This window comes from Tamandua tetradactyla, chromosome 7 (assembly GCF_023851605.1).
Source record: "Tamandua tetradactyla isolate mTamTet1 chromosome 7, mTamTet1.pri, whole genome shotgun sequence".
Lineage (NCBI taxonomy): Eukaryota > Metazoa > Chordata > Mammalia > Pilosa > Myrmecophagidae > Tamandua > Tamandua tetradactyla.
Window position 1 is genome coordinate 98,320,964 of NC_135333.1, and position 24,284 is coordinate 98,345,247.

Genomic DNA, 24,284 nt, shown 5'->3' on the forward strand with positions numbered 1-24,284 from the left:
ATAGGTCATTACATCCCAAAGCACAAGGATATACATTCTTCTCTAGTGCTCATAGAACATTCTCCAGGACAAATCATATGCTGGCACACAAAGTAGGTCCTTATCATTTAAAAACATTGAAATTATTCAAAGCATTTTCTATGATCACAGTGGAATAAAGCAGGATCTCAGTAACCACCAAAGAACAAGAACATTCACAAATATATGGAGATTAAATAACACACTTCTAAACAATCAGTGGGTCAAAGAAGAAATGGCTAGAGAAATCAGTAGCTATCTGGAGATGAATGAAAATGAGAATACAACTTACCAGAACTTATAGGATGCAGCAAATGCTCTGCTGAGAGGGAAATTTATTGCCTTAAATGTCTATATTAAAAAACAAGACAGAGCAAAAATCAAGGACTTACCTGCTAACCTGGAGGAACTTGAGAAAGATCAGCAAACTAACCCCAAAGTAAACAGAAGAAGAGAAATAACAGTGATTAAAGCAGAGTTAAATGAATGGGAGAATAATAGAATCATTAAGATCAAAAGTTGGTTCTTGGGCAGGCCACCGTGGCTCAGCAGGCAAGAATGCTTGCCTGCCATGCCAGAGGACCTGGGTTCGATTCCCGGTGCCTGCCCATGTAACAAAAAAAACAAAAACAAACAAAAAAAGTTGGTTCTTAGCAAAGGAATGTCATTACTGCAGGGTGCTGAAAATAGATGGTAATTAATATTTTTAAATTTCAACTTATGTGTGAAACTAAAGCAAAAAATGTTTATTTGGTACAAAATTTATATTTTGACTAGTGCATTTCCTAATATAACTTATGTAGATAGTTGATTGAACACCTTAAGTACATGGAACTTTGTATAGGACATGAGATTTTGTTGGCTTGTCCAGAGTGATGGCCCAATGAATCCCAGAGTGATTCGATCAGTAAGTGGAAAAGTATTTGCAAAGTTCCCGTCGGGGAATAGTGAAAATGGGGGAAAATTCAACCTCTCCAAGTTGAATTCTTGATATTCCCACAAGCAGTGTGGACAACCAAAGCTATAGGCTGAACCCCCAGTCTTGGGCTTTGTTTTTATGAAACTTAACCCCACGAAGGATAGGTCAAGCCTACTTAAAATTAGGCCTAAGAGTCACCCCCATGACACCCTCCTTTGTTGCTCAGATGTGGCCTCTCTCCTCAGCCAACAAAACAAGCAAACTTACCACCCTTCCCCTGTCTACATGGGACATGACTCCCAGGGGTGTGGACCTTCCTGGCAACGTGGGACAGAAATCCTAGAATGAGCTGAGACTCAGCATCAAGGGATTGAGAAAAATGCTAGAATGAGCTGAGACTCAGCATCGAGGGACTGAGAAAAATGCTAGAACGAGCTGAGATTCAGCATCAAGGGATTGAGAAAACTTTCCTGACCAAAAGGTGGAAGAGTGAAATGAGACAAAGTGTCAATGTCTGAGAGATTCCAAACAGAGTCAAGAGGTTATCCTGGAGGTTATTCTTATGCATTAAGTAGATATCACCTTGTCATTCAAGGTGTAATGGAGAGGCTGGAGAGAAATACTGAAAGTGTGGAGCTGTGTTCCAGTAGCCATGTTTCTTGAAAATGATTGTATAATGATATAGCTTCCACAATGTCACTGTGTGATTGTGAAAACCTTGTGTCTGATGCTCCTTTTATCTACCTTGTTAACAGATGAGTAGAACATATGGAATAAAAATAAATTATAGGGGGGACAAATGTTAAAATAAATTTAGTTTGAAATGCTAGTGATCAATGAAAAGGAGGGCTAAGGGGTATGGTATGTATAATTTTTTTTTCCTGCTTTCATTTTATTTCTTTTTCTGAATAGATGCAAATGTTCCAAGAAATGACCATGATGATGAATATGCAACTATGTGATGATATTGTGAATTACTGATTATATATGTAGAACGGAATGATCAAAATAGGAATGTTTGCATTTGTTTGGTGCATTTTTTTTTTTTTGGTATTTAAAAAAATAAAATAAAATAAATTATAAAAAAGAAAAAAAAGTTGGTTCTTAGAGAAAATCAATAAAATCAATTGGCCACTAGTAAGAAAAAAGAGAGAGGATGCAAATAAAATCAGAAATGAGAATGGATGAATTACCACAGACCCTGAAGAAATAAAATAAATCACAAGAGGATACTATGAACATACAGTATATGCCAACACACTGGACAACTTAGACAAATTCCTGGAAACACACAAACAAGCTACACTGACTCAGGAACAAGCAGAAGATCTCAACAAACCAATCAGAATTAAAGAGATTCAATCAGTCATCAAAAATCTTCCTACAAAGAAAAGTCCAGGACCAGATGGCTTCACAGGGTAATTTTATCAAACATTCCAAAAAGAATTAACACCAATCACACTCAACTTTTCAAAAAAAATGAGGAAAAAAGGAACTCTACCTAAATAATTTAATGAAGCTAATATCATTTTAATACCAAAACCAGGTAAAGATGTTATAAGAAAACTATAGGCCAGCCTCCTTAAAGAACATAGATGCAAAAACTGTGAACAAAATATTATCAAATCGAATCTAATAACACATTAAAAGAAGTATACACCACAACAATGTGGCATTTATACCAGGAATGAGAGGATGGTTCAACTCAAGAAAATCAATTAATGTAATGCAGCACATTAACAAATCAAAAGGGAGCAATCACATGATTATCTTGATTGATTCTGAAAAAGCATTCAAGAAAAGTCAACATTCTTTTCTGATAAAAACACTTCAAAAGACAGGCATCAAAGGTAACTAACTCAACATGATAAAGGGAATATATGAAAAACTGATATCCAACATTGTACAAAATGGAGACTGAAAGCTTACCCCTAAGATCAGGAATGAGACAAAGGTACCCACTGTCACCACTGTTATTCAACAATGCGCTAGAAGTTCTAGCTGGAGCAATTGGGCAGGACAAAGAAATAAAAGGTATCTAAATTGAAAAGGGGGAAGTAAAACTTTCATTATTTGCAGATGACATGATACTATACTTGGGAGATCTGAGAAATCTACAGCAAAGTTACTTGAGCTAACAAATTCAGCAAGGTGGTGGGATGTAAAATTAACATGCAAAAATCAGTATTTTGTGTATTCTATACACAAGCAATGACCTAGCTGAGGAGTCAGTTAAGGAAAAATTCCATTCAAAATAGTAACTAAAAGAATCAAGTACTTAGGAATGAACTTAACTAGGGACGTAAATGACTCGTACACAGAAAACTACATAACATTGCTAGAAGAAAATCATGGAAGATCTGAATAGGTGGGAAAACATTCCCTGCTCATGGATAGGAAGGCTAAGCATAGTTAAGATGTCAATTCTACCCAAATTGATCTACAAATTCAACATAGCACCAATCAAAATTCCAACAACCTACTTGGAAGACTTGGAAAAGCTGGTTACCAAATTCATCTGGAAGAGAAAGAACCCCCAACAGCTAAAAGCATCCTAAAAAAGAAGAACAAAGTGGGAGGGTTAACACTCCCTGACTTTAAAACTTATTATAAAGCTACAGCAGTCAAAACAGCAGGGTACTGGCACAAAGATAGAAGCAATAACTAATGGATCAAATCAAGAGCACAGAAATAGACCATCAAATCTATGATCAACTGATTTTTGACAAGGCCCGCAAATCCTTTGAACTGGGACAAAATAGTCTTTTCAATAAATGGGCATGGGAAACTAGATATTGATAGCTAAAAGAATGAAAGAGGGCCCCTTCCTTACACCCTATATAAAAATTAACTTAATGTGGATCTAACATCTAAATATAAGAACTAGAACCATAAAGCTTCTAGAAGAAAATGTAGGGAAACATCTTCAACCTAGTAATAGGAGGTAGCTTCCTAAACTTTACACCCAAAGCACAATCAACAAAAGAAAAAAGAAATAATTGGGAACTCCTCAAAATCAATGCTTCTGTACCTCAAAAGACTTTGTCAAAAAGGTGAAGAGGCAGCCAACTCAATGCAAGAAAATATTTGGAAGTCACACATCAGACAAAGGTTTGATATCCTGAATACATAAAGAAATCATACAACTCAACAACAAAAGAACAAACAACCTATTTGTAAAATGGGCTAAAGATATGAATCGGCATTTTTCTGAAGAGCAAATACAGATGGCTCAAAAGCACATGAAGAGATGTTGATTTTCATTGGCTATAAGGGAAATGCAGATCAAGACTACAATGAAATACCACCTCACACCTATAAGAATGGCTGCTATTAAACGAAACAGGAATCTATAAATGTTGGAGAGGATGTGAAGAAATTGGGACACTTATGCACTGCTGGTGGGAATGTATAATGGTGCAGTCACTATGGAAGATAGTTTGGCAGTTTCTTAGGAAACTAAATATTGAGTTGCACTATGACTCAGCAATAGCATTAATTGGTTTATACCCAGGAGAGCCAAAAGCAGTGACACAGACATTTGCACACTGAAGTCCATAGCAGCATTATTCATAATCGCCAAAAGATGCAAATAAACCAAATGTCCATCAAGAGATGAGTGGATTAACAAAATGTCATAAATACATATAATGGACTATTATGCAGCAGCAAGACGAAATGACATCCTCAAGCACATGACAAGATGGATGAGCCTTGAGGACATAATGCTGAGTGAAATAAGCCAGACACAAAAGGATAGATACTGTACGATTCTGTTTTTATGACCATGGTAAAGGTAAAACCAGAGGCTTATAATGCAGAATGTAGGGGACTTAGAGATATATAGAAGCTAGAGACGCGTGAACAGTTAGTTAATGAGGTTGAACTGCAATGTAATGGAATAGATAGAGGTGAAGGTGGTTCTCTAGTGGGCCTATAAGTAATATTACTGTATGGAAGATGAACAAGATTGAAAGGGGTTGTTTAGACCTACATGTTCCACTGAATAATACAAGAAATACAAATTAGTTCTTGCAAGAGCTACCTCAAAGGTATGATTCTTGTACAAAGAGTGTTTAAGTCCAAGGTATAGGGGTAAAACTGCTACTGCATGCTATGGGCCATGTTAAAAGGAAAACATCAGCACTACCGCTACAGCAGAGATAAATAATGGAGGGAGGGACAAGAGTTAAGAGGAGGCTTAGATTTCCTATTTGGTGAGGGTGTGTTTATTGCTTTTCCTTCTCTTGGGAAAAATGAAATTATCTAAAGTTGGGAATGTTGATGGACTGTGGATTTTGGGCACTACACATGATGCCTAATGAATGAAGGTGGCTGAAGGATGCAATGACTGAGAAGTAGATTGGTGAATGATGGTGTACACTTATGAATAAATGTGCTGCTACAAAAAGGAATGAGTCATAAGGCATGCAACAGTGTGAATGAACATGTGGGACATTTGCTGATGCAAAATAATCCAGAAACAAAAGAACAGTCATGGTATGGTCTCCTATAAGAAAACAGGGGCCTGGATTGTAAGTTTTTATAGCAGACACATTTAGTCTGGAGTGGTAATTATTATTTCTGGGTTTTGAGAGTCTGTTTATATACATGTTTAACCTGATATATACAGAGAGATAGGAACAAAGCCAATCAGGTTGGGGTTAAGGTAATTCAGAACACAGGGGTAAGGAAGTCCTTGTCTATATTTTAGAACCACACACATTCTTTGAGACAAAAGGAAGAAAGGTTTATTTGGTCTGGAACTAAAATTTTCTGTAGCACATTATCTAACTCAACCTATATGTATAGCTCATTTGAACAAGTGAAACACAGGGAGCCCAGCATAAGAAAGAGGTCCTTTAATCCTTTATAGCTTAATGTAATGCCTGGGTACATCCTAGAGTATGATAAGCAGATAATCAAAAAAAACTGGCAAAGTCCCTTCAGGGATGAGAGAAAAATATGGAACTTTTAAACTCTAACATCATGGAATCCCCTGATACTGTGTCAAACTTTAGGGACACCCAAATCAATAGCCTATGCCCTTGATCTTGAGGTTTACTCTTGTGAAGCTTATGTAGGTAGCAGAGAAGCTTAACCTACCTATCAGTATGCCTAGGAGTTACTTCTGAAGGGTCTTTTTTGTTGCTCAGGTGTGGCTCTCTAAGGCCAACTCTGCAAATGAAATCATTGCCCTCTCCCCTACATGGGACATGACTTCCAGGGGTGAAAGCCTCCCTGGTGGTGTGGGCAATGACTCCCAGGGATGAGTCTGGGATCCCAGGGATGGCACCATGGGGTAAACAATTCTATCCCGACCAAAAGGGGGGAAAGAAGTGTAACTAATAATGTATCAGTGGCAGAGAGAGTTCAAATAGGGTGTAGTGGCTACTCTGGAGGTTGCTCTTATGCAAGCTTCAGTTAGACATTGCTACTTATCATAACCTGCCAAACCCCAACCAGTACCATTCCAGCCAATCCTAAAGAACACCGAGGGCAAAGATTCCACAAGGGTCCCATGCATTAGAGTTCTTTCCAGAAACCTACAACCTCCAGAAGGGTCCGTGGACCAGAGAAGTCCTGAAACCTAGAGGGCCCAGCCTCTCTAGAGCATCAGCTCATTCCATCTCCCTACCCCGTATTAGTGACAGACCCTTGCAACATGAAAAATTTAGAATGGCCATAGCCCCAACACCCCTAAAGAGAAGGACAGAAAGATGAAGGGTGATGGTGGAGTTATACAGAGAAGATAGGATTTAACAACTGAATATGATTGCTGAATCATTAAATTAATTTCTCTTTTAGTCTCCAGTATCTTAGAACAAGAAAAGCTTAAATTGTAGAATTGTAACCCATGTTAAACTCTGAAATATGTTCTAAACTAATTGTGTTGTTATGCTTTGAAATTTATTGCTTTTTTTGTAGATATGTTATTTTTCACAAAAAAAGAAAAAAATCCAATTGTGATAATAAAAAGAATTTATGCTTTCTAGCCTCCTATATTCTGGAGCAGCTAGGAGGAAAAATCTGAGAGGATCGTATGGTAGCCTATGACAAACTGGGATTTGTCCTGTAACTACTTATTGAAGAATGCTTTGAAAACTAATGCTTTTTTATTTCTTTGCTTTGTATATATGTTGCATTATACAATTAAAAAGTTAAAAAAACAAAGAAGAATCTTTTCCTTGCCTCCTGAGATTTGGAACTTCTAGAAGATCTTAGTAATTATAATATGCTAATATTATCTTGCTGACTATACTAATAATGTGTGTGTATTTCAATAAAGTTAATAGACCAAATCAATACTAATGATAGGACATTTGATTACATGAAGCTAGCCAAGGAAAAATTGGAGGCTACATTATTTGGGGGAAAGTAAAAATCTATGATAAAAGTTTACACTTATAAAGGCCCAGTGAGTAATGAGCAACAAACTTTAGTTTGAATAGCCTTAGAAGCAGACTCTATGTACTGTCCTCATCACAAATCCATCATCAAAATTATGCTTTAAACTTGATTGGTATAAGAAAGTATTCTTTTTCCTTTTGTGCCTTGTGAAATTAATGTAACCCTAGGAAGTGATCAAAATAATTACGATATTAGTGTAAGCTTTGTAAAGTAAAGATCAAGTTAATAAATAATTAAGAACGTAACTGAACATTTGGTGTTGGTATTTTTTTAACTTTTTTATTGTATAGTATAACATATATACAAAGCAAAGAAATAAAAAAGCAATAGTTTTCAAAGCACTCTTCAATAAGTAGTTACACGACAAATCCCAGAGTTTTTCATGGGATACCATATGATTCTCTCAGATTTTTCCTTCTAGCTATTTCAGAATATAGGAGGTTAGAAGGCACACTTTTTTTTTTAATCATCACAATCGGCTTTTTTTTTTCTTTTTTGTGAAAAATAACATATATACCAAAAAAAGCAATAAATTTCAAAGCACAACAGCACAATTAGTTGTAGAACATATTTCAGGGTTTAACATGGGCTACAATTCTACAATTTTAGGTTTTTCTTGTTGTTCTAAGATACTGGAGACTAAAAGAGATATTAATTTAATGATCCAGCATTCATGTTCATTTGTTAAGTTCTATCTTCCATGTATAATTCCACCATCATCTTTGATCTTTCCATACATCTCATTGGGGTTGTGTGGGCTATGGCAATTCTAAATTTTGGCTATTGGAAGAGTCTGTCACCAATATGGGGTAGGGAGATGGAACTATCTGATGTTCTGGAGAGGCTGGGCTAGGTTTCAGGACCAGGGACCTATCTGGATGTTATAGGTGTCTGGAAAGTTACTCTAGTGTATGGAGCCCTTGTGGAATCTTATATATTGCCCTAGGTGTTCTTTAGGATTGGCTGGAATGGTTGCGGTTTGGGTTTGCCAGGTTATGATAGGTAGCAAGATCTAACTGCAGCTTGTATAAAAGCAACCTCCAGAGTAGCCTCTTGACTCTATTTAAACTCTCTCTGCCTTTGATATTTTCTTCATTACACTTTTTTCCCCTATTTGATCAGGATGGAACTGTTGATCCCACAGTGCCAGGTCTAGATTCATCCCTGGGAGTCCTCTCCCAGGTCACCACGGAGAGTTTCACACCTGGATGTCATGTCCCACGTAGGGGGGAGGGCAAGGATTTCACTTGCAGAGTTGGGCTTAGGGAGACTGAGGCCACATCTGAGCAACAACAGAGGTCCTCCAGAGATAACTCTTAGGCATACCTATAGGTAGTCTAAGCTTCTATGCCACCTACATAAGCTTCACAAGAGTAAGCCTCATGATTGAGGACATGACCTATTGATTTGGGTGTCCCAAAAGTTTGACACAGTATCAGGGGATTCCCTGATGGTAAAGTTTAATAGTCCCATAGTCTTTCTCCCCTCCCTCAGGGGACTTTACCAATACTTGTTGATTATCTGACTAATATACTCTAGGATGTTTGCAGGCATTACAATAATCTATACAGGATTAAATGGTGTTGGTATTTTTAAACTTTAAAGTTTAAGTTTTTCTTTTAGATTTTAATTTTATATGCTAAATTTAGTGTAATTAGTTTATGTCACATATATGTTTACACATTTTACCTGCTGCTAAAGGATCAATTGTATTAAATTTGCATTAGTATTTTAACTATAAAATGGAGTTAATTAATGAAATGTTTTTTAAAAAATAAAGAAAAAAAACCCAAAGAAACAAAAAGAACACCCTCAAACACTGTTTAAATTACCACCAAGACTTGGGGTCACTAAGGGAACCATCCTGTAAGGTCACACAGAACTTTTTTTTGGGGGGGGGTTACAGGCTCCAGAAATCAAACCCAGGACTCCGGCATGACAGGTGAGAATTCTAACACTGAGCTACCATTGCACCACCAGACAGAATATTTTTTACTTTACTGCTTCAAACCTGTCAATGCCCCTTCCAGATCTAGCTTTTAATATATTGTCTACCCCCTCAGACCAATGAATTTTTTCCTAGTTAATCTTTTATTCTGTTTTCCAACACATGGGTATAAATAGTAAACTTTGCTGAGCCACAAGTCAAACTTCAGCTAACACTTATGGTATTCCCCTTTTCTGGATCAAATCACTCACAACTTATAAGAACGTATAAGTTCCCAAAATATTTGAGATCATTTCCCCAAGAATATTTCATACAACAGGAGTCAAAATCATTTTTAAAGTAAAAATGTATTTTGTGACACCAGGTACAATAAGTCAGGAGAATATCATATCCTTTTGCCAGTATTCATCCCCATATCAACCTGCCACTTATCCATCTTATCATCTTAATGTTTGCAAACTAATTCAATGTATATTTTTATTCTTTTGAGTGGGAAAGTAACAACTGACAAACCAAACAAATATTTATTCCCACTCCTAAAAATTAACCAGGCCCATGAATATTGCTAACTTACAAACTTGAGAGTTACTAATGTTCCTGCAAAAAGTCTACTTAACTTCCAATTATTCACATGTTGTTGTTATATTTGTTCATTTATTTTCTAATAGTGCCTATTTCAGTTTGCTAAAGCTATTGGAATGCAATATACCAGAAATGGATTGGCTTTTACAAAGGGGATTTATTAAGTTAGAAGTTACAATTCTAAAGTTGTGAAAATGTCCAAATTAAGGCATCAACAAGAGGATACCTTCTCAGAGCAAAGGCAGCTGGCAGCTGGGATTCCTATGTCAAAACGGGAAGGTACATGGTGGCATCTGCTATCCTCTCCTAGCTTCTGATTTCAAATGGCTCTCTCAGCATCTGTGAGTCCTTCTTGCTTCTGCATTAAGCATTTTCTTTCTTAGCTTTCTCTGTTGCCATGATTTCTTTTAAAGAGCTCCAGTAAAGGATTAAGACTCACCTTGAATGGGCAGGGTCACATCTCCATGGAAACAACCCGCGAAAGGTCCCACCCATAATAGGTCTGCACCCAGAAGGTTGTAATAAAAGAGCATGACTTTTCTGGGGTACATAACAGTTTCAAACCAGCAGAGTGCCACTCTAGTCCTCCACTTAAGTCATTTTATTACTTCTATCTCTACCCAAAGCCTTATCTTGGGGACTCAATCATCTCATCCACCCTAAGCCACCAATGCTCCAGCATTTCCTCCAACCACAGTTAACCAGTTCCATGTCCTACTGCTCTATTCTTGGTAAAAATAGGAGACAGATGATAAATGTATTCTTGACAAACCATTAACAAGTCTGAATGAGTTTATGTGTGTTATACCTCTTAACAATCTTTCATCTTAAATTAAGGAGAAGTGCTAGCCCCAAAGTATAACTATGATTATAGTCTGAAACATTCCCTGATCCCCACTTGTTCTAGTTTGCTACCTGCCAGAATGCAAGATACCAGGAACAGAATGGCTTTTTAAAAGGGGAATTTAATAAGTTGCTAGTTTACAGTTCTAAGGCTGAGAAAATGTCCCAATTAAAACAAATCTATAGAAATGTCCAATCTAAGGCAACCAGGGAAAGATACCTTGGTTCAAGAAGGCCAATGAAGTTCAGGGTTCTCTCAAGTGAGAAGGCACATGATGAACACAGTCTTTCTCAGTTCGAAGGGCACATGGCAAACATGGCATCATCTGCTGGCTTTCTCTCCTGGCTTCCAGTTTCATGAAGCTCCCTGGGAGGCATTTTCCTTCTTCATCTCCACAGGTTGCTGGCTCACAGACGCTCTACTTCATGGTGCTGCAGCATTCTCTGCTCTCTCTGAATCTCCTTCATTCTCCAAAATGTTTCCTCTTTTATAGGACTCCAGAAACTTATCAAGACCCACCCAAATGGGTGGAGACACATCTCCTCTAATCCAGCTTAACAGCCACTCTTGATTGGGACACATCTCCAGGGAGATTATCTAATTACAGATTCAAACATACAGTATTGAATAGGGATTATTCTTCCATTACAAAATAGGATTTTGATTAAAATATAGCTTTTCTAGGGTCTATACATCCTTTCAAACAAGCACACCACCAAACCAAACACTGTAAGTAACTCCTTATTCTACTTCAGCAAAGGAGCCATAAAGAAATGTTTTTAGGCATATATTCAATATATATATATCATAGCACTACCTTTTTGCCACCACGGTTTATGCTGAGAAATCTGCACAGTCTTATTAAACTTCCCTTGTATGTGATGGATCACTGTTCTCATGCTGCTTTCAGAATTCTGTCCTTGTCTTTGACATTTGACAATCTGATTTGTAAAAGTCTTAGAGTAGGTCTATTCAAATCCATTCTGTTTGGGGTATGCTGCACTTATTTGATCTTTAATTTTATGTCTTTTATAAGATTTGGGAAATTTTCAGTAATTATTTCCTCCATTGTTCTTTCTGCCTTTTTCCCCTTCTTTTCTCCCTCTGGAACTCCCACAATGTGCGTATTTATGCATTTCATGTTGTCATTCAATTCCCTGAGACACTGCTCATATTTTTCATTCTTGTCCCTATCTGTCCTTTTGTGTGTTGGATTTCAGAGGTCCTATCATCTAGTTTACTACACCTTTTTTTGCCTCTTCGAATCTGCTGTCGTATGTCTGTTGTGTTTTTCATCTCTTCTATTGTGCCTTTCATTCTCATAAGTTCTGCCATTTGTTTTCTCGAACTTTTAAGTTTTCCTGTATGGTCATATAGTGCCTTCTTTACATCCCTCATCTTTTTTGCCATATTTTTCCTTCACCTCACTGATTTGATTTTTTATGTGATTTGTTTGAACATCCTTAATTAGTTGTTTCAACTCCTGTATCTCATTTGAGGTGTTAGTTTGTTCTTTTGACTGGGCCATATTTTTGTTCTTCCTAGTACAACTCATAATTTCTTGCTGGTATCTCAGCATCTGGAGGTCATTTTCACTCTTTTACCTATGGTTTTCTTATTGGTGAGTTTTGTTCTCCGAAATTAAGTTCAACTTATGTTAGACCTCTAGCTTGGCTTCTGTTTAACTGATCAGAATTTTTCAGCTGTTTTATTTCTAGTTCTTGCTCTACTAGATAGGATCAACCCCAATCAGATTTTCCCAGACAAGAAAGGCCCAGGACTGAGGAACAGGGTATGACCAGTATCAAGGTTCCCTAAGGATGAGACCCAGCAGGCTGCTGGCCCTTCCTGTCAGGACTCTTGATTCTGTTTTTCCTATCCTTCCCACAGGTGGCACGTTCAGCCTGCAGCTCTCCACTGGCATAAAATGGTATGGCACCTCAATTCTGAGTAGATTTTGTCCTTAATCAGGGGTGTGGTTGAGGCAGAGGCTGAGGTAGAAGTTTGGCTTAAGCTGTTTCTGTTTTCCAGCCCCTGGAGTGTGAATTCTCTGAATGAGTGCTGCCTCTTATGCTGGGCCGGTCCCATCCCCTTACTCCCCTCCCCACAACCCCCCTCTCCCATTCTTGGGGAAGATATGTCCTTTATCTCCTTCACCTGGCTAGTTAATTTGTCTCTCAGATATATCTTAACTCCACCCATGCCTGGGGCAATGCTGAAACCTGAAAATGCTTGCAGCTTTATTTAATGGGCTGCTAAAAAAGTAAAAAAGAAAAGTAGAAGCAGCAGAAGAAAAAAATTCTTTCCAGAGCTGGACTCCAGCCCCCCAGGCTTGCCAATCAAAAACTAGAGTTGGTTCCTAGCTCCATGTGCTCCTTTCTGTGGGGCATGGCCCTTTTCCAGTATTCTGAGCTCAGCAAACTCCAAAAGCCTCTGTTTCTCCTCTTCCCACCCCATCCCTCTCATTAGCCCTGCTCCTTTCTTCTGGGCAGAAACCTCCAAGTTTCTTTTGTGTTTGTTCCAGGTTTATCTGTGCTTGGAGCTTGTATTCAGCAGTCCAAATCTGTTGCTTCTGCAAATGGAGCTTGAATGAGAAACCTTCACATGCTCCTATTAGATACTGCTTCTTTTTTCCACAGGGAAGTAGCACCAAAACAACCTGCCATACCAGTGGGAGCAGGGCACCAACCTCCATGGTTTGGACTTACTTACACTTCTGTGCTGTGATGTCAGCCCTTCCACCTGTTCCAGACTGGTGTATGATGTGTGTCCCATCACAGATGTCCGCCAAACAGTTGTTCCAGATAATTCCTGGCTATTTACTAGCTGTCCTAGAGGACAAATTAAATTCCCCACTCGCTAGGTAACTATCTTGTCCCACTCCCAGCCACTAGGGCCTTTTGATTAGGTTATTTTAGATGAGTTGTGACCCACCTCATTCAAGGTGGGTCTTAATCTTCTTACTGAAATCCTTTATAAGAGAATAAAAGACAAGGATAAGAAACTGAAAAATAGACCCCAGAGCAGCTGAGAGAAAGAAGCAAAAAGAGAGACTATAAAGTAACTCAGAGAAGAAACTACTGAAGCCAGAGACTGGAAGCAACAAAAACTGGGAGAAAAGGGAGAGACCAGCAGACATTGCCATCTGCCTTCCCATGTGACAGAGGTGTCCCAGATTAACAACAGCCTTCCTTCAGGAAAAGGTATCATCTTTATGATGCCCTGATCTGGACATTTTTATAGCCTCAGAATTGTATACTTGCAAGCTAATAATACCCATTGTAAAAACAAACCCATTTCTGATATATCGTGTTTTGTCAGTTTTAGCAAACTAAAACAGAAACATCTACAGGAACTCATATTAGGCAATAGTTTCTTAGATTTTCACCAAAGCACAAGCAACAATAACAAAAACTAGATAAATAGGATTTCATCAAAATTAAAAATCTTTGTATCAAAAGATATTGTCAAGAAAGCAAAAAGACAACCTATAGAATGGGATAAAATATTTAGAAATACCGTATCTGATAAGGGTTTAATGTCCAGGATCTATAAAGAACTCCTACAACTCAAAACAAAATACAAATGACCCAATTCTTAAATGGGAAAAGGGCTTAAATAGACATTTCTGCAAAGAACAGATACAAATGGCCAAAAAGCACATGAAAAGATGCAAATCAAAACCAGAATGAAATATGACATCACACCCCCTAGAATGGCAACTATTCAAAAAACAGGAGTGCAGGCACAAAGTGGTAGAGTAGGAATTTTACATATATCTCTTTCTACTTGAAAAATGAGCTTTAAAAGAGATCATCATTAACTAGGTGGTAATGCTAGAATCAGAATGGGCATCTAGAACAATTATCGGAGGAAGCAAAAAACTGCTGAAAGTGAAAGCCCAAACCACTGACCAGTCCCCAGTCCTCAGCCATGTGGCAGCTAGCGCAGAAACAGGAGTGGCTACAGCCAACACAGCCCAGACCCTAAGTGTGATTGGCTGGGGCCAGGGCAGGCAGAAGAAACCTTCTCCTCCAAAAGATGAGGCTGAAGGTCCAGATTGGTCTGGGGGGCAAGGGACTTCCTGGGAGATGAACATGGAAGCTAGCATCAGTTTTGGCCCTTTAGGTGGTGGCAGCAGCTTCCATCTGCCAACTAGCAGCCACAAAGATATAAACAATTAGTGAACATTTGTTGGCAATTTACATAATTTCTATGCATGGCCATTTCCTGGTATGGAAGATCCCTGACAGCCCAGCAGAGATGTTGGCCTTGGTTTCAGGGCTCTCTGCAGCAGCAGCAGCAGCAGCAGCAGCAGCAGCAGCAGCAGCTGCTGCTACTGCTTCTGGCCTTACACAGCATCTACCAGGACATCAAGAGCCAGTGCAAATCCTTTGGGTTTTGTTTTGTTTTTCTATTTGGTTAGTCAGTTTCTTTCTCTCTCTTTTTTTTTGGGGGGGGGGGGTGGTCTTGTGACTTCCTGAGGGATGAACATGGACACTGGTCAAAGTTTTGGCCTTGACAACAGCAGACACTGCTTTCCACTGGTGCATAACAAGAGACTTTGAGGAAATGCACCTGCTTTTCTTTTTTCTTAGTTTTTCCTTCTGAGTGGGTGTGGATGTTTTGTCTAATAGTATTTTTTTTCTCTATTTCTCTCCTTGTTTTTTTTTTTCCTTTTTCTTTCTTTCTTTTGTTCTTGATCTGGCAAAACAATGAGTGGGTATGAGAACTAGATTACCAGACTGACTATAAAATAATATTCAGAATGTCCAGTTCTCAAAAAAAAATTGCAAAACATACAAAGAAACAGGAAAGTATGGCACAGTCATAGGGAAAAAAGAATTTTACAGAAAATGTTCCAAGGGAAACTCAATCTCTGAAATTACTAATCAAAGACATGAGAACAACTTTCATAAATATCAATGAGCTAATAGAAAGTGGATGAAGAACTAAGGAATTCAGGGAACAAAATGACAAATTTCAATAATGTGATAGAAATTATAAAGAAAAACTAAATATTTGAAATTCAGAAACTCAGAAACAAAATAAATGAAATGAAAAACTTCAATAGAAGGGCTCAAGAGCAAATTGGAAGAGAAAGAAGAAACAATCAGTGAACCCAAAAATATAACAATTTATGTTGTTCATATTGAGGAGCAAAAAGAAAAAAAATGAAAAATAACTGCCTGAGGAAAGTATGAGACATAATTAAGCATACTAATATTTCTCATAGGAGTATCAAAAGAGACAGATATAGAAGTAGAAAGATGATTTGAAGAAATAATGGCTGAAAACTTCCCAAATCTGATGAAAGATGCAAATATACAAACCCAGGATACTCAATGAATGCCAAGTAAGATGAGACAAAAGAGATCTACACAGATAAGCATTATAATCAAAATGTTAAATGCCAAGGATAAAGATGATCTTAAAAACATCAAGAGATGAGCAACACATCTGTAGTAGTCAGAGTTCTCTAGAGAAGCAGAACCAACAGTAGATATCTGTAAAGATGAGATTCATAAAGGTGTCTCATGCAACCATGAGAATGGAGGAGTCCAAAATCCAGAGGGCAGGCTGTAAAGCTGGCAGCTCCAAAGACAGGTCTGGGTGGACTCCACAGGAAAGTCTTGCTGGCTGAAGAAGCAGTGAACAAGTCTCTCTTCTCCTAAAAAAGGCTGGGACTTCTGGAGATGATGGTGGCTTAGTAAGACGCGCGGGTCTTAGTTCCTCCTCCAGAACAGCTACTAAAAAAACAGAAACAGTACAGAATAGCTCCTGGAGCCACGACAGAGAACAAAAAGACAGCGTACCGCATTCTGGAATGGCTTCACATGTGAATTCTACCAAACATTTCAGAAAGAATTAGTACCAACTCTCCTCAAACTCTTCAAAAAAATCGAAGCGGAGGGAAAGCTACCTAATTCATTCTATGAAGCCAACATCAACCTCATACCAAAACCAGGCAAAGATATTACAAAAAAAGAAAACTACAGACCAATCTCTCTAAAGAATATAGATGCAAAAATCCTCAATAAAATTCTAGCAAACCGTATCCAACAACACATTAAAAGAATTATACATCATGACCAAGTAGGATTCATCCCAGGTATGCAAGGATGGTTCAACATAAGAAATCAATTAATGTAATACACCATATCAACAAATCAAAGCAGAAAAATCACATGATCATCTCAATTGATGCAGAGAAGGCATTTGACAAGATTCAACATCCTTTCCTGTTGAAAACACTTCAAAAGATAGGAATACAAGGGAACTTCCTTAAAATGATAGAGGGAATATATGAAAAACCCACAGCTAATATCATCCTCAATGGGGAAAACCTGAAAACTTTCCCCGTAAGATCAGGAACAAGACAAGGATGTCCATTATCACCACTAAATTTCAACATCATGTTGGAGGTTCTAGCCAGAGCAATTAGACAAGAAAAGGAAATACAAGGCATCAAAATTGGAAAGGAAGAAGTAAAACTATCACTGTTTGCAGACAATATGATACTATACGTCGAAAACCCAGAAAAATCCACAACAAAACTACTAGAGCTAATAAATGAGTACAGCAAAGTAGCAGGTTACAAGAACAACATTCAAAAATCTGTAGCATTTCTATACACTAGCAATGAACAAGCTGAGGGGGAAATCAAGAAACGAATTCCATTTACAATTGCAACTAAAAGAATAAAATACCTAGGAATAAATTTAACTAAAGAGACAAAAAACCTATACAAAGAAAACTACAAAAAATTGTTAAAAGAAATCACAGAAGACCTAAATAGATGGAAGGACATACCGTGTTCATGGATTGGAAGACAAAATATAGTTAAGATGTCAATCCTACCCAAATTGATTTACAGATTCAATGCAATACCAATCAAAATCCCAACAACTTATTTTTCAGAAATAGAAAAACCAATAAGCAAATTTATCTGGAAGGGCAGGGTGCCCCGAATTGCGAAAAGTATCTTTTTTTTTTTATTAACGGAAAGAAAAAAAAAGAAATTAACACAACATTTAGAAATCATACCATTCTACATATGCACTCAGTAATTCTTAACATCATCACATAGATGCATGCTTATCATTTCTTAGTACATTTGCATCGGTTTAGAGGAACTAGCAAAACAACAGAAAAAGATATAAAATGTTAATATAGAGAAAAGAAATAAAAGTAGTAATAATAGTAAAACAAACAAACAAACAAACAAAAACAAAAAACAAAAAAACAAAAAAAACGCTATAGCTCAGATGCAGCTTCATTCAGTGTTTTTACATAATTACATTACAATTAGGTAGTATTGTGCTGTCCATTTTTGAGTTTTTGTATCTAGTCCTGTTGCACAGTCTGTATCCCTCCAGCTCCAATTACCCATTATCTTACCCTGTTTCTAACTCCTGATGGTCTCTGTTACCAATGACATATTCGAAGTTTATTCTCAAATGTCGGTTCACATCAGTGGGACCATACAGTATTTGTCTTTTAGTTTTTGGCTAGACTCACTCAGTATAATGTTCTCTAGGTCCATCCATGTTATTACATGCTTCATAAGTTTATCCTGTCTTAAAGCTGCATAATATTCCATCGTATGTATATACCACAGTTTGTTTAGCCACTCGTCTGTTGATGGACATTTTGGCTGTTTCCATCTCTTTGCAATTGTAAATAATGCTGCTATAAACATTGGTGTGCAAATGTCCATTTGTGTCTTTGCCCTTAAGTCCTTTGAGTAGATACCTAGCAATGGTATTGCTGGGTCATATGGCAATTCTATATTCAGTTTTTTGATGAACCGCCAAACTGCCTTCCACAGTGGTTGCACCATTTGACATTCCCACCAACAGTGGATAAGTGTGCCTCTTTCTCCGCATCCTCTCCAGCACTTGTCATTTTCTGTTTTGTTGATAATGGCCATTCTGGTGGGTGTGAGATGATATCTCATTGTGGTTTTGATTTGCATTTCTCTAATGGCCAGGGACATTGAGCATCTCTTCATGTGCCTTTTGGCCATTTGTATTTCCTCTTCAGAGAGGTGTCTGTTCAAGTCTTTTTCCCATTTTGTAATTGGGTTGGCTGTCTTTTTGTTGTTGAGTTGAATAATCTGTTTATAAATTCTGGATACTAGACCTTTATCTGATATGTCGTTTCCAAATATTGTCTCCCATTGTGTGGGCTGTCTTTCTACTTTCTTGATGAAGTTCTTTGATGCACAAAAGTGTTTAATTTTGAGGAGCTCCCATTTCTTTCTTTCTTTCTTCAGTGCTCTTGCTTTAGGTTTAAGGTCCATAAAACCGCCTCCAATTGTAAGTTTCATAAGATATCTCCCTACATTTTCCTCTAACTGTTTATGGTCTTAGACCTAATGTTTAGATCTTTGATCCATTCTGAGTTAACTTTTGTATAGGGTGTGAGATATGGGTCTTCTTTCATTCTTTTACATATGGATATCCAGTTCTCTAGGCACCATTTATTGAAGAGACTGTTCTGTCCCAGGTGAATTGGCTTGACTGCCTTATCAAAGATCAAATGTCCATAGATGAGAGAGTCTATATCTGAGCACTCTATTCGATTCCATTGGTTGATATATCTATCTTTATGCCAATACCATGCTGTTTTGACCACTGTGGCTTCATAATATGCCTTAAAATTTGGCATCGCTAGACCTCCGCTTCGTTTTTTTTCCTCAAGATGTTTTTAGCAATTCGGGTCAACCTGCCCTTCCAGATAAATTTGCTTATTGGTTTTTCTAATTCTGAAAAATAAGTTGTTGGGATTTTGATTGGTATTGCATTGAATCTGTAGATCAGTTTAGGTAGGATTGACATCTTAATTATATTTACTCTTTCAATCCATGAACATGGTATGCCCTTCCATCTATTTAGGTCTTCTGTGATTTCTTTTAGCAGTTTTTTGTAGTTTTCTTTATATAGGTTTTTTGGCTCTTTGGTTAAATTTATTCCTAGGTATTTTGTTTTTTTAGTTGCGATTGTAAATGGGATTCGTTTCTTGATTTCCCCCTCAGCTTGTTCATTACTAGTGTATAGAAAAGCTACAGATTTTTGAATGTTGATCTTGTAGCCTGCTACTTTGCTGTACTCATTTATTAGCTCTAGTAATTTTGTTGTGGATTTTTCTGGGTTTTCTACGTATAGTATCATATCGTCTGCAAACAGTGATAGTTTTACTTCTTCCTTTCCAATTCTGATGCCTTGTATTTCTTTTTCTTGTCTAATTGCTCTGGCTAGAACTTCCAACACAATGTTGAATAATAGTGGTGATAGTGGACATCCTTGTCTTGTTCCTGATCTTAGGGGGAAAGTTGTCAATTTTTCCCCATTGAGGATGATATTAGCTGTGGGTTTTTCATATATTCCCTCTATCATTTTAAGGAAGTTCCCTTGTATTCCTATCTTTTGAAGTGTTTTCAACAGGAAAGGATGTTGAATCTTGTCAAATGCCTTCTCTGCATCAATTGAGATGATCATGTGATTTTTCTGCTTTGATTTGTTGATGTGGTGTATTACATTAACTGATTTTCTTATGTTGAACCATCCTTGCATACCTGGGATGAATCCTACTTGGTCATGATGTATAATTCTTTTAATGTGTTGTTGGATACGATTTGCTAGAATTTTATTGAGGATTTTTGCATCTGTATTCATTAGAGAGATTGGTCTGTAGTTTTCTTTTTTTGTAATATCTTTGCCTGGTTTTGGTATGAGGTTGATGTTGGCTTCATAGAATGAATTAGGTAGTTTTCCCTCCACTTCGATTATGTTGATAGTTTGAGGAGAGTTGGTACTAATTCTTTCTGGAATGTTTGATAGAATTCACATGTGAAGCCATCTGGTCCTGGACTTTTCTTTTTAGGGAGCTTCTGAATGACTAATTCAATCTCTTTACTTGTGATTGGTTTGTTGAGGTCATCTATTTCTTCTTGAGTCAAAGTTGGTTGCTCATGTCTTTCCAGGAACCCGTCCATTTCATCTAAATTGTTGTATTTATTAGCGTAAAGTTGTTCATAATATCCTGTTATTACCTCCTTTATTTCTGTGAGATCAGTGGTTATGTCTCCTCTTCCATTTCTGATCTTATTTATTTGCATCCTCTCTCTTCTTCTTTTTGTCAATCTTGCTAAGGGCCCATCAATCTTATTGATTTTCTCATAGAACCAACTTCTGGTCTTATTGATTTTCTCTATTGTTTTCATGTTTTCAATTTCATTTGTTTCTGCTCTAATCTTTGTTATTTCTTTCCTTTTGCTTGCTTTGGGATTAGTTTGCTGTTCTTTCTCCAGTTCTTCCAAGTGAACAGTTAATTCCTGCATTTTTGCCTTTTCTTCTTTTCTGATATAGGCATTTAGGGCAATAAATTTCCCTCTTAGCACTGCCTTTGCTGCATCCCATAGGTTTTGATATGTTGTGTCTTCATTTTCATTTGCCTCTAGGTATTTACTAATTTCTCTTGCAATTTCTTCTTTGATCCACTTGTTGTTTAAGAGTGTGTTGTTGAGCCTCCATGTATTTGTGAATTTTCTGGCACTCTGCCTATTATTGATTTCCAACTTCATTCCTTTATGATCTGAGAAAGTGTTCTGTATGATTTCAATCTTTTTAAATTTGTTAAGACTTGCTTTGTGACCCAGCATATGGTCTATCTTTGAGAATGATCCATGAGCACTTGAAAAAAAGGTGTATCCTGCTGTTGTGGGATGTAATGTCCTATAAATGTCTGTTAAGTCTAGCTCATTGATAGTAATATTCAGATTCTCTATTTTTTTATTGATCCTCTGTCTAGATGTTCTGTCCATTGATGAGAGTGGTGAATTGAAGTCTCCAACTATTATGGTATATGTGTCTATTTCCCTTTTCAGTGTTTGCAGTGTATTCCTCACATATTTTGGGGCATTCTGGTTCGGTGCATAAATATTTATGATTGTTATGTCTTCTTGTTTAATTGTTCCTTTTATTAGTATATAGTGTCCTTCTTTGTCTCTTTTAACTGTTTTACATTTGAAATCTAATTTGTTGCATATTAGTATAGCCACTCCTGCTCTTTTCTGGTTGTTATTTGCATGGAATATCTTTTCCCAACCTTTCACTTTCAACCTATATTTATCTTTGGGTCTAAGATGTGTTTCCTGTAGACAGCATATAGAAGGATCCTGTTTTTTAATCCATTCTGCCAGTCTATGTCTTTTGATTGGGGAATTCAGTCCATTAATATTTAGAGTTATTACTGTTTGGATAATATTTTCCTCTAACATTTTGCCTTTTGTATTATATATATCATATCTGACTTTCCTTCTTTCTACACTCTTCTCCATGCCTCTCTCTTCTGTCTTTTTGTATCTGACTCTAGTGCTCCCTTTAGTATTTCTTGCAGAGCTGGTCTCTTGGTCACAAATTCTCTCAGTGACTTTTTGTCTGAGAATGTTTTAATCTCTCTCTCATTTTTGAAGGACAATTTTGCAGGATATAGGAGTCTTGGTTGGTAGTTTTTCTCTTTTAGTAACTTAAATATATCATCCCACTGTCTTCTAGCTTCCATGGTTTCTGCTGAGAAATCTACACATAGTCTTATTGGGTTTCCCTTGTATGTGATGGATTGCTTCTCTCTCGCTGCTTTCAAGATCCTCTCTTTCTCTTTGACCTCTGACATTCTAACTAGTAAGTGTCTTGGGGAACGCCTATTTGGGTTTAATCTCTTTGGGGTGCGCTGCACTTCTTGGATCTGTAATTTTAGGTCTTTCATAAGAGTTGGGAAATTTTCAGTGATAATTTCTTCCATTAGTTTTTCTCCTCCTTTTCCCTTCTCTTCTCCTTCTGGGACACCCACAACACGTATATTTGTGCAGTTCACATTGTCCTTGAGTTCCCTGATACCCTGTTCAAATTTTTCCATTCTTTTCTGGATAGTTTCTGTTTCTTTTTGGAATTCAGATGTTCCATCCTCCAATTCACTCATTCTATCTTCTATCTCTTTAAATCTGTCATTGTAGGTATCCATTGTTTTTTCCATCTTTTCTACTTTATCCTTCACTTCCATAAGCTCTGTGATTTGTTTTTTCAGTTTTTCTATTTCTTCTTTTTGTTCAGCCCATGTCTTCTTCATGTTCTCCCTCAATTTATCGATTTCGTTTTTGAAGAGGTTTTCCATTTCTGTTCGTATATTCAGCATTAGTTGTCTCAGCTCCTGTATCTCATTTGAACTATTGGTTTGTTCCTTTGACTGGGCCATATTTTCAGTTTTCTGAGCGTGATCCGTTATCTTCTGCTGGCGTCTGGGCATTTAGTCAGATTTCCGTGGATGCTGGACCCCACAGGTTGAAAGATTTTTCTGTGAAATCTCTGTGTTCTGTTTTTCTTATCCTGCCCTGTAGGTGGCGCTCGTGGCACATGTTTGTCTACGGGTTCCACCAGTGAAAGTTGCTGTGGGTCCTTTAACTCTGGAAAATTCTCGCCGTAGGGGAGGTTCGGCAGCCAAAGCGTCTTGGAAGAGTACCAGCCGGCCCAGGGTTCCGAACGTGGGGAGGGTCGCTGGCTGCCGCAGCACGGGAGAGCATCTGGCTGAATTACCTAGTCGGCCCGGGGCACCAAGCGTGGCAGGAGGGCGCCAGCTGTCGCAGCCCGGGAGAGTGCACTGTTCCCAGCTGGACCAGGGAGTCACGTGTTTGGAAGGGACCCCCCGGTCACTGTTCTCCGCAGTCTGGGGATTTCCGACCGAACTCTCTCAGTTGGTCCGGGGGGCCTCACGTGGTGGGGGCGCCAGCTGCCATGGCCCAAGGGGACTGCCTGTCCAACTCTGCCAACTGGCCTGGGAAGGAGGAAGGGAGGGAATCCGGCCGCTTGCCGTCCCACCCAGGAAAGCCCGCGCCCCTCGGTGATCTCACTGGAGCTGGTTCTCCCAGACAGTCAGCCGTTCCAGGATGGGGTACGCCATCCCTTTGATCTCCGTCGTGGCTCCGGGAGCTGCTCTGTATTGTCTCCACTCCCCCAGTAGCTGTTCTGGAGGAGGAAAGGTGAGGGTGGCAAGGCTGTCGAGGCCAGTGGCGGAGGAGCTGGTGAAGGCGGAAGAGGGCACGGTGGTGGTTGGAGAGCCGCCGGAGCAGGAGGGGGAAGAGGGGAGAGGAGGGCCGGCGGACAAAGACGGGAGAGGAGGGCGGGCGGGCCGGCGGACAAAGAAAGAGGGGGGAGGAGTGCGGGCGGGTCGGATGCTGCGGGGCGTGGGCGCTGCGCGGCGGGCCGGCAGACAAAGAAAGAGGGGGGAGGAGGACGGGCGGGTCGGCTGCTGCGGGGCGTGGGCGCCGAGCGGCGGGCCGGCGGACAAAGCTGCTAAAAGTATCTTGAGGAAAAAAAAATGAAGCTGGAGGTCTCATGCTGCTGGACTTTAAGGCATATTATGAAGCCACAGTGGTCAAAACAGCATGGTATTGGCATAAAGATAGATATATCGACCAATGGAATCGAATAGAGTGCTCAGATATAGACCCTCTCATCTATGGACATTTGATCTTTGATAAGGCAGTCAAGTCAACTCACCTA

General features: G+C 38.4%; 1 protein-coding gene across 9 annotated transcripts in view; it reads right to left on the reverse strand.

Moving 5' to 3' along the window:
- The window catches only part of LOC143691680 (sucrase-isomaltase, intestinal-like), a 258,152-nt gene that overhangs the window by 139,932 nt on the left and 93,936 nt on the right, over nucleotides 1-24,284 (reverse strand). For 8 of the 9 annotated variants that reach the window (XM_077170512.1, XM_077170511.1, XM_077170522.1 and 5 more), the window contains 2 exons: nucleotides 411-446; nucleotides 311-369 (listed from right to left, as the gene is read on the reverse strand). The exons of the other annotated variant lie outside the window; for it this stretch is intronic. The gene's annotated coding sequence lies outside the window, so the exon portion shown is untranslated. The remainder of the gene's footprint in view (nucleotides 1-310; nucleotides 370-410; nucleotides 447-24,284) is intronic. 9 annotated transcript variants of the gene reach the window in all.